Genomic DNA, 9,570 nt, shown 5'->3' with positions numbered 1-9,570 from the left:
AACAAAAAAACACACACACACACACACACACACACACACACACACACACACAGGAATGCAGGTGTACAATTTATTGATGAAATTTCCTAATGAAATATCCATATCCAAATTGCCATGGTTTAGGCTCACCTAAACTACGGATATACCATTCTGCATGAATTTAACAGAAGGTATAACTAAATGGACCAAGCTTATGTCCAAGTTGGAGTTTTATTTTCCTTCTTCCTGAATACTAGAATCATAGTGGTTGAGAATGTGGGTCCTAGAGTCAGATTGCCTGTGACTGAATGCTGATTCCACCACTGTCTGCCTGTGGATCAAGTTACTTAAACTCTCTGCATCTGTGCAATAATACTTACCACTTGTGTGTATTATGGGCATTAAAATTATGTCAATACCTATAAATCACTAAGCACAGTTAATTATTGATTACTAAGTGTGGATTTATTGGGAAGCTAATAAAATTTAGTTTCAGGGCCCCTCACGTGCATAGGTTCTTTCTTTTTTAAAATATATTTTTATTGATTTCAGAGAGGAAGGGAGAGGGCTAGAGAGATAGGAACATCAGTAATGAGAGAGAATCATTGATCGGCTGCCTCCTGAACACCCCACACTGGGGATCGAGCCCGCAACCTGGGCATATGCCCTGACTGGGAATGGAACCATGACCTCCTGGTTCATAGGTTGACGCTCAACCACTGAGCCACACCAGTCGGGCATGTGCATAGGTTCTTTCCAAAGTCTCAGGATGAGCCCTGGCAGTGTTCACACATAAATTTTTTTGAGTTTTGCAAAAGTAAGACATTTTAACTGCAATCAGTTAAGGCTGCTGTCTCTCTCCATGTCAAATTCCACTGTACCATTTTCCTTTGTGTTTGGAGGGGCTTAAGTGCCTGCCAGTATTTTTGGGATCTGGCTAAGGGGAAGCTGAGTTGGGGACATATCATTTTAACTGAAATGTGGAAACACATTTTGGGATGTTTCAATAAAACAATTGAGAAATCACAGATTCCTAATTTGAATGTAATAGAAAGGTGCATTTTTGGGGGTCATTTATAAGTACTTTTATTAAAGAACTAAGAAAATTCTGATAAAAATATAGGGGGTCTCCCCAAAATGTACACACACACTTTGAATAATTATAAAGGCAGTGTTTATTAAAATACATTTCATTTTCAAAATTGAGCTACCAGCTGTTAAAGTTTGTATACATTTTTGGTGAACACCCTGTACATGATGAAATCAATGGAATGGTTGGACATCAAGAAACTAATTGTAACAGATCTCCCCCCTACCCAGATCATCCAAAAGCAGAATTTCCTTAAAAGAAGAGAGAAATTTCTGGTAGAACTATAAGATAGGCTCTTAGATCGTTTGATACTCTAGTTAGTGAAGAGAAAGGAATCGTGTCAGTTGGAAAAAATAGAGATTTCTTACAAAATACTGACATTGACAAAGATAAGATAGAACTCAAAATAGGCTTCTGTAATAAAGAAAGAGACAACTAGCTACCTACTGAATACAGCCAGTTTTCACTGATGCCCTGAATTTTTACAACTTATATATGAAAAAAAGTTGATAAAGGTTTTCTCAAATCAGACATCAATCATAAAACATAATTATTCATTATAAAACTGAAAGAAATATCTTTAGTAAATATCAATAGCCATGCTAGAGGAAAAACTAAATTAAAAAACTTTTTTACTCTATAGAAAACTATATTACAACTAGAGGCCCGGTGCACAAAAATTTTATAAAGGCAGTGTTTATTAAAATACATTTCATTTTCAAAATTGAGCTACCAGCTGTTAAAGTGTGTATACATTTTGGGGGGATACCCTGTACATGATGAAATCAATGGAATGGTTGGACATCAAGAAACTAATTGTAACAGATCTCCACCCCACCCCCGCACTGCCCAGATCATCCAAAAGCAGAATTTCCTTAAAAGAAGAGAGAAATTTCTGGTAGAACTATAAGATAGGCTCTTAGATCGTTTGATACTCTAGTTAGTGAAGAGAAAGGAATCGTGTGAGTTGGAAAAAATAGAGATTTCTTACAAAATACTGACATTGACAAAGATAAGATAGAACTCAAAATATGCTTCTGTAATAATACAGCCAGTTTTCACTGATGCCCTCAATTTTTACAACTTATATATGAAAAAAACTTGATAAAGGTTTTCTCAAGTCAGACATCAATCATAAAATATAATTATTCATAGTTATAAAACTGAAAGAAATATCTTTAGTAAATATCAATAGCCATGTTAGAGGAAAAACTAAATTAAAAAACTTTTTTATTCTATAGAAAACTATATTACAATATTGTTATCTTATGAAGAATTGATCAGAGATTTTCTAGCCAAAAATATTGGCAAACGTTTTACAGCCATGTGTCAGGCAGTTTATCAATAAAAAAAATATCATGACACTTCCTAGATTTTTTATTGTTGTTTTGTTTTGTTAATCCTCACCTGAGGATATTTTCCCATTGATTTTTAGGGAGGGAAATATCAAGAGAAACATTGATGTGAGAGGAACACATTGATTGGTTGCCTCCTGCACGAGCCCCAACCAGGGCCTGGGCCGGGGAGGAGCCTGAAACCAAGGTACATGCCCTTAACCGTAATTGAATCTGGACCCTTTGGTCCTCAGGCTGACACTGTATCCATTGAGCCAAACCAGCTAGGGCCATTCCTAGATTTTTAATGTTTGTGAGTGTAAAGATTTTATTTCCAGAGATAATCCCTGCCACATGTCCCATCTGACAGACTGTTTTTACATGGTGACTGAATTCCTCTCACGGAGAGGTGGAGTCTGTGTTTCTTCCCCTTGAGCCTGGAGCCTGAGTAGACTTGTGACTGTGACTGAAGGAATGGTGAAGATATCCAAAGATATTCGTGTCATAATCCCCAGAACCTACTAATATGTCATGTTACGTGGCAAGGGGGAATTAAAATTGTGGATGGGATTAAGGTTGCCAATCAACTGACCTTGAGATAGAGAAATTATCCTAGATTATCTGGGTGAGCCCAATGTAATCACAAGGATCTTTATAAATGGAAAAGGAAGGCAGAAGAGACACAGTTGAGAAAGATTTGAAGATGCTGTGATGCTGGATTTGAAGATGAAGGAAGGAACCATAAACCAAGGAATGTGGTGGACTCTAGAAACTGGAAAGGTAAGAAAATGTACTTCCCACAGAGCTTTCAAATGGAATGCAGCCCTGCCGACACCTTGCTTTTAGCCCAGTGAGACCCATTTCAAACTTCCGTCCCTTTGAACTAGAAGATAGTAAATTTGTTTTAAGTCACTAAATTTGTCATTTGTTCTAATAATAATATGAAATTAGTATAGAAGCTATGTGACTGCTGAAGCTGGTGCATAAAAGGAGATACAGTGGTCACCTGATTTTCTCTGAGCCTTGTCACCGTGCCATGAGGAAGTGGAAAGATCACACGGAGAGGCCACATAAGTAGGCGTTCTGGCCACCAGACTCAGCTGAGGTCCCAGCCCATGGTGAGCATCAACTCCGGACACGTAAATTGTCCACAAGATGACTGCAGCCCCAGGCACCCTCTGACTGTAACTTCATGCAAGACCCTGAGCAAGGATTGCCTAGCTGAACCCAGCCAACCCCAGGACTGTGATGATAATAAATTATCGTTGTTGTTTTAAGCCACTAAACTTTGGGTGATTCATTACACAACAATAGATAACTGGAGTGAGTATAGGTCAAATCTTAAGAATTTATCATTTTTCTGGATTTGTCTCATTTAAAATAAATATTCACTTTCATATCTAATTTTGTATTTGTAAATTCTACTCTTCTCCCAAGATAGAACCCGAACTGCTCCAAATTTAAAGCTTCAACTACCCTTGTTCCCCTCCCCCAAATCTGGTTTTGCTCCTTCCTGTAGTCACAATTTCTTCTTGAGAATGTGGTTGAAAAACATAATAATATAAAAAAATTACAGACCTGAGTATTGATCTTTGAAATGAACCAATCTTTCTTTTCAGAAGTAAAGAAAACTTCATTTTGAAGACATTTTAAAAAGTTGTTTTTCCCTTTTTATTGAATTTATCATCACTTGTTAACAAAATTATGCAGGCTTCAGGTACACAATTCCATAACACATCATCTGTACACTGCATTGTGTGTTCACTACCCCAAGTAAGAAAAATGTTAATGAGAGCAAAATTTAAGCTTTTATTACTTATTCATATTACTTTAAATGTCAATTGCCTTTTTCATTTGAGATCAAAATAAGATATAATTACTTTCACAGAAAATAAAAACTTCCTTTAGGAATAAGATATGTTTAACAGATGTGTCCTAAATGACTCTTTGCTAACAGTGTCAACTTCCCATAGCAGTGTGATGTCAAGATAGGAAATATCAGACTTAGGTAATGGTTCTTGGAACACATCATAAACGAAGAATGTGTTATGTAAATAATAATGTACAGCGTCCCAGTCTGGGCCACTTAAAGCATATTTGCTTTGGCTCAGACCCATCATTTTGAGATAATCAGCTGATTTCAGAAACCGTCATATCCTTAGTTGCACTCTTCTTTGCCGGTCTTTCCACACCATTTCGGAGCTACTCCATGATCTCAGTTGATTTTTAGCATGACAGAAAAAGCTCTGGATACTGAAGTAACGAATTGGGCCACAGAGTCTAATGAGCAGTGAGTTCCCAGGTTTCAGAGAGAGTTTGCATAAATCTAATTTACTTGCAAGTCTAGTAGAAGTGGGAGGGGCTAAGCTGGCTGGCTGGAAAAACTCCTGCTGTGGTCATTCACTTAGCTCTGCAGCAGTGTGGATAATTCCCACAATTCCAAAGCTGAGCACGTCCATATGTGGGAATTAACTGTGTTGTGAATATCACTAACCCTTGCACAGATAAATATAAGCTCTCCTGGGAAAGATACAGGATGTTCCATCATTAACAAGAGCAGCAGCAGCAGCAGCAACAATCCTATATAATAAAAGGGTAATATGCAAATTGACCCTAACGACAGAATGACCAGAACGACTGCTGGACCAGTCACAATGAGGAGCACTGACTACCTCTTGGTTCCTTTCCCCCAGCCAGCAGGCTCCGATTGCCTGATGGCCACCTGTGGCGGGGGTGGGGCCAGTGAGTGGGAGGGAACAGCTGACCTCTCGGTCCCTTCCCCCAGCCATCAGGCACCAATCACCCGATGGTGAACGGGGAACCGGGGGTGGGTGGCGGCGGGGGTGGGGTTGGCTGCAGGCAGCTGGGGAAGATGGCCCTGATTGCAGGCCAGGCCTAGAGACCGTACCCGCACACGAATTTCGTGCGCCAGGCCTCTAGTATATATATAACATTGTAAAATGTTGGATTTGCTAATTTCATCAGATTTGAGGTCTTGTCCAGGAGTAAGTCAGAAAGAAGTATATATGAGATGTTCACTGATTGCTGGATGAAAGGGATTGGCACCCTGGGTTAGGTTATGCCTTTCCTGTTCCTCACCCTCCAACACAGTCCTGTTTCCTGTGCAGGTTCTGTTAGCAATGTTAATCTAAGCAGGAAGTGTGGGTGGCAAACCACCCTTACTGACAGAAAACAGCCCAGGCAGGGAGCCAGAAACAGTAGAGGGAAAGGTGGAGGTGGGACTCAGGTCAGCCTTACCAGCCTCGATCCAGAGGTTCTTTCCTTTCTGGGCTGCTTGTATCAGATTCCTCCGAGAGGTCAGGATGATCCCTTTTTTCCCCTCCTTGAAGTCACAGCTCTGTCAAAGCCTAACAGCCCAGGTGTACATAAGTAAAAGCACCTTCACGAATGTTTGCATTTACTCTTTACATGTGAAGTAGAGACAACTACCCCCTGGGGTACCCCACCCCCCCATTTGTTTGTTTGTTTGCTTTTTCAGATTAGAAAGCTGAGGCTCCAAGCAATTCAAATTATTCAAGGTACTCAAGGTACTATCATCTCTAGTGAGTTGGAAAGCTGGGACTCAACTTCAGGCATTCTGATCCCTCTGCTAGAGCTTTTGCCCTACACCGCAGAGATACCAGGGTACATTCTGGGACTGTGTTTTATTTATCTAGTTTTGTATCCCTGAGGCCTAGTACCATGCCTGGCATCTAGTGTGGATTCATTCAATGTCTGTTGAATGAAAAGATAGGATTTATTGTCTAAAACTACCACCTGAGAGGAGAAAGATATCTCTGGAAAGTTGTGAGGGAGCTTTGATGACTCATGAAGTTCAGGGAAGCCGAGTACAAAGCATTGAGGGAGCGCTGTAGCAGCCTTTGGGAATGCCCTATTTTCTCTTCTAGGTAGAAGCAGGAGTGTGAGTAGATTGAAGGACACTCCTCAGAGTCAAGAATTCGCTGAAAGAAGGCATTGTTTTCTCCTCTGTGGGTGTGCCACTGTTTGTTTCCTGCTCTGTGCCCACCTTCTGTTTCCTAGTCTCAGATGTCACTGAGGACAACAGGGTCACTGTCAGGCCTTCACAGAGTTATTGGGGGCAGAGTATCACCCAATCCTGCTGCACCCCTATCACTGTGCTGCAGACCAAGCATCTTATAATGAAACTAGAGGCTCGGTGCACAAATTTGTGCACAAGTGAGGTCCCTTGGGGTGGCCTATGGGAATCAGGCCCCAGCTCACGCTCCCAGACTCACAGCCCCAGCTTGCACTCCCAACCTCGGAGTCCCGCAGCCCCGCCTGGCACCCTGCCTTGGCCTGGCACTGTCCCCTCACCTGCTCCACCATCCTGCCTGCGGGGCAATTGATCAGGGCGCTCCCCCACCGCCCCCTGCCCAGTTCCCTCAGTGCCTAGGAGCCGGGTGGTGGTCCCGCCCCCCACTGCCACTGCTGGTTGCTGTCTACAGGGTAAGTCTGTGAGGTGATGGGCGGGGGATTGGGCCCCCATTCGCACCCACCTTGACTTGGTACCGCCTGCTCACCTGCTCCACCATCCTGCCATGGTCCCGCTCTCGTTGGGGCCAGCAGCACCTCCACTTCTACCTACTGACAGTGCCTTGTCACCGACGCCTGCCATGTTTTGCGCGGTCCCCTGGTGGTCAGTGCATGTCATAGCGAGCGGTTGAACTCCTAGTGGAACTCCCGAGGGGACAATTTGCATATTAGGCTTTTATTATATAGGATAAATTCCCTCAGAGTCCTTTCTGGGGACTGCCAAGTTTCTGATCCTCTATTTTGTATGTGTGTATGTTGGGAAGTTGCCCTCAAGAAAACTTAGGGAAGACAGAAAGGTAGTTGACAGGTAAAGGCAGATTAGCCTAAGGGTAAATGCTTATTTAATAAATAACACCTAGAGCTGCAGCACAGTAAGCAAAAGTGATAAGGACAGACAATAGAGCCTGGAGAAAGACTGTCATTTAAAAAAAAATTGAAACATTTAAAAAATTAAAAATATATTAAAAATAAATAAAAATCAGCAGAGTAAAATGAGAAAACCGGCATCATTTACTACCCCAAAATATCATAATTGTTAAAAAGAACAGTTTGGGGAAAGAAATAAAAAGGATGATGTAACTACTGAAGCAATATTTTTTCTTTTTACTTTCAAGAGATTTTTTTAATGTTTTAATATATTTTTATTGATTTCAGAGAGGAAGAGAGAGGGAGGAAACAATAGAAACATCAATGATGAGAGAGAATCATTGATCGGCTGCCTCCTGCACAACCTACACTGGGGATCAAGCCCACAACCTGGGCATGTGCCCTGACCGGGAATCAAACCGTAATCTCCTGGTTCAGAGGTCGACACTCAATCACTGAGCCACACTGGCTTTTCTTTACCTTAAAAAGATAAATGGACAAAAGTGGATAAAGGGCTCCATACTGGACAATTTAACTAGTCTTTTCTGTACTGAACAGGGCCTGCCAGGAGCAGGAAATTCAACACCATTTGCAAAACTTTCTTGTCTTACTCTTAAGAGAACTGCTCACCATGCCAGAGGCTGGCTGCCTGTGAAAGGATATATAAAATACTAGCTATGCAGCATGCAGTATATATTTTGTATAACTTTGTAACATTTAGTGAACCAAACAAAGGACAACTTTTACATCATCTCTTCCTTTTTGTCTGATATGTTATTATTTTAGAAATCTTCTACCACGTAATTTTAATTTCTTCTTTCACATCACTTATTTCAAACCTTATGTTCCTTTTCTATCTTTGCCCTCCTACTTGAAAAAAAAGTCCCCATCTCCTTCCTTCATGTTTTGGTCACAAACTGTTTTCTCTCATGTTTTCCATCCAGCTGCTTTCTGTCTCTCTCTGGACTCTGTCCACTGAGCCTCTTCACACACTGTACAAGGAGGCCTCATCTATGTAATTCTAATCTTAGCTCTATTTTCCATCTTGGTTGCAGGCCCTCATTTATGTTTTTCAGCACAGATTTCCAGCAAGAGGTTTGTGTCAAATAAGAGTTTTAACAATGTTTAAAAGATCAAACAAGTATTGAACAAAATCACGCAAGCTGTAAATCCCTTAAAAGCAGTCTTTTAATGTAATTTTATTTATTTCCCCAAACCCTGAACAAGGCCCCACGTCTCTGAAGTAAGAGGATTAGCTCTTGAGCTCCCCTTCCCCCAGCTGCTCTGAGCTCCAGATGTCTGCGTCTAGTTCCAGCTCACAGGCAAAGGGATCTATTCCTAAAATTCCTTTGCCGCTCGGGAAAGAGGAGGAAGCTGCTGCTGTCTGATGTGACTTCTCCTATTTTACAAGTAATGAGACAATTCACAGAAAACAGGCAGGAGAGCAGAAAAGAGGACTCTGTTCCTCGGGGCTTTCTGATTATTTAGATCAGAACTCAGAACGGGCTATCTTCTGATTTGTGTGTTTGGCTGACGGCGGTGGAGAACGGAAGAGGGAGAAAATAAAGAGAATTTACTATCGATGTTGAAGGGACGTCTCTCACATCCCCCAAAGATATCCCGTGTGCAAATGTCTCCAGTCTCCTTTGCTTTGCTTTCTGCACCGCCTCAGGAGAGGACACGTGTCACCTTTTAATAACGCTAATCATAATGGACAGTAAATGGTGATTTATGGGTGACCAAAAACCTCTCAGAGCCTTCATTAAAACAGCAGCGCAATTACCACCTCTGGGGGTACACTATTACAATGATGACGCGTTTATGTGCCCTTGTCAATGTGCACCGGTACATTTTTTTTTAAAAGTCCCCTCACTGAACATGTATTTTTTATTATGGAAAAATTTCCAAGGACACACGAGTAGAAACCCTCTTGCACCTATCTATCGCCCACCTTTAACAACTCTTAACTTTGTGCAACCTCGTTGCACCTCTCTTCTCTCCATTTTTTTCCCCTCTTGGTCGGAGACACTTTAAAGCAAATACCAAAGTGACTGCATTTTACTTGTCAATATTTCAATAAGCATCCTGAAAATTCTATACCAACTTGATTGGTTATCGCAAAACGGACCCGCACGACAAAATAAAGAAGAAACGTAGAGAACGCTCCCCTAGGTCCTACAGCTCCTGCAGACGCCCAGGCTCAGAGCCAAGCGTGGCCCTCCCCGGGGGCGGGCGGAAGCGCGGACC

This window comes from Myotis brandtii, unplaced genomic scaffold, assembly GCF_000412655.1.
Source record: "Myotis brandtii unplaced genomic scaffold, ASM41265v1 scaffold111, whole genome shotgun sequence".
Taxonomy (NCBI): Eukaryota; Metazoa; Chordata; class Mammalia; order Chiroptera; family Vespertilionidae; genus Myotis; species Myotis brandtii.
This window is presented reverse-complemented; position numbering follows the sequence as displayed.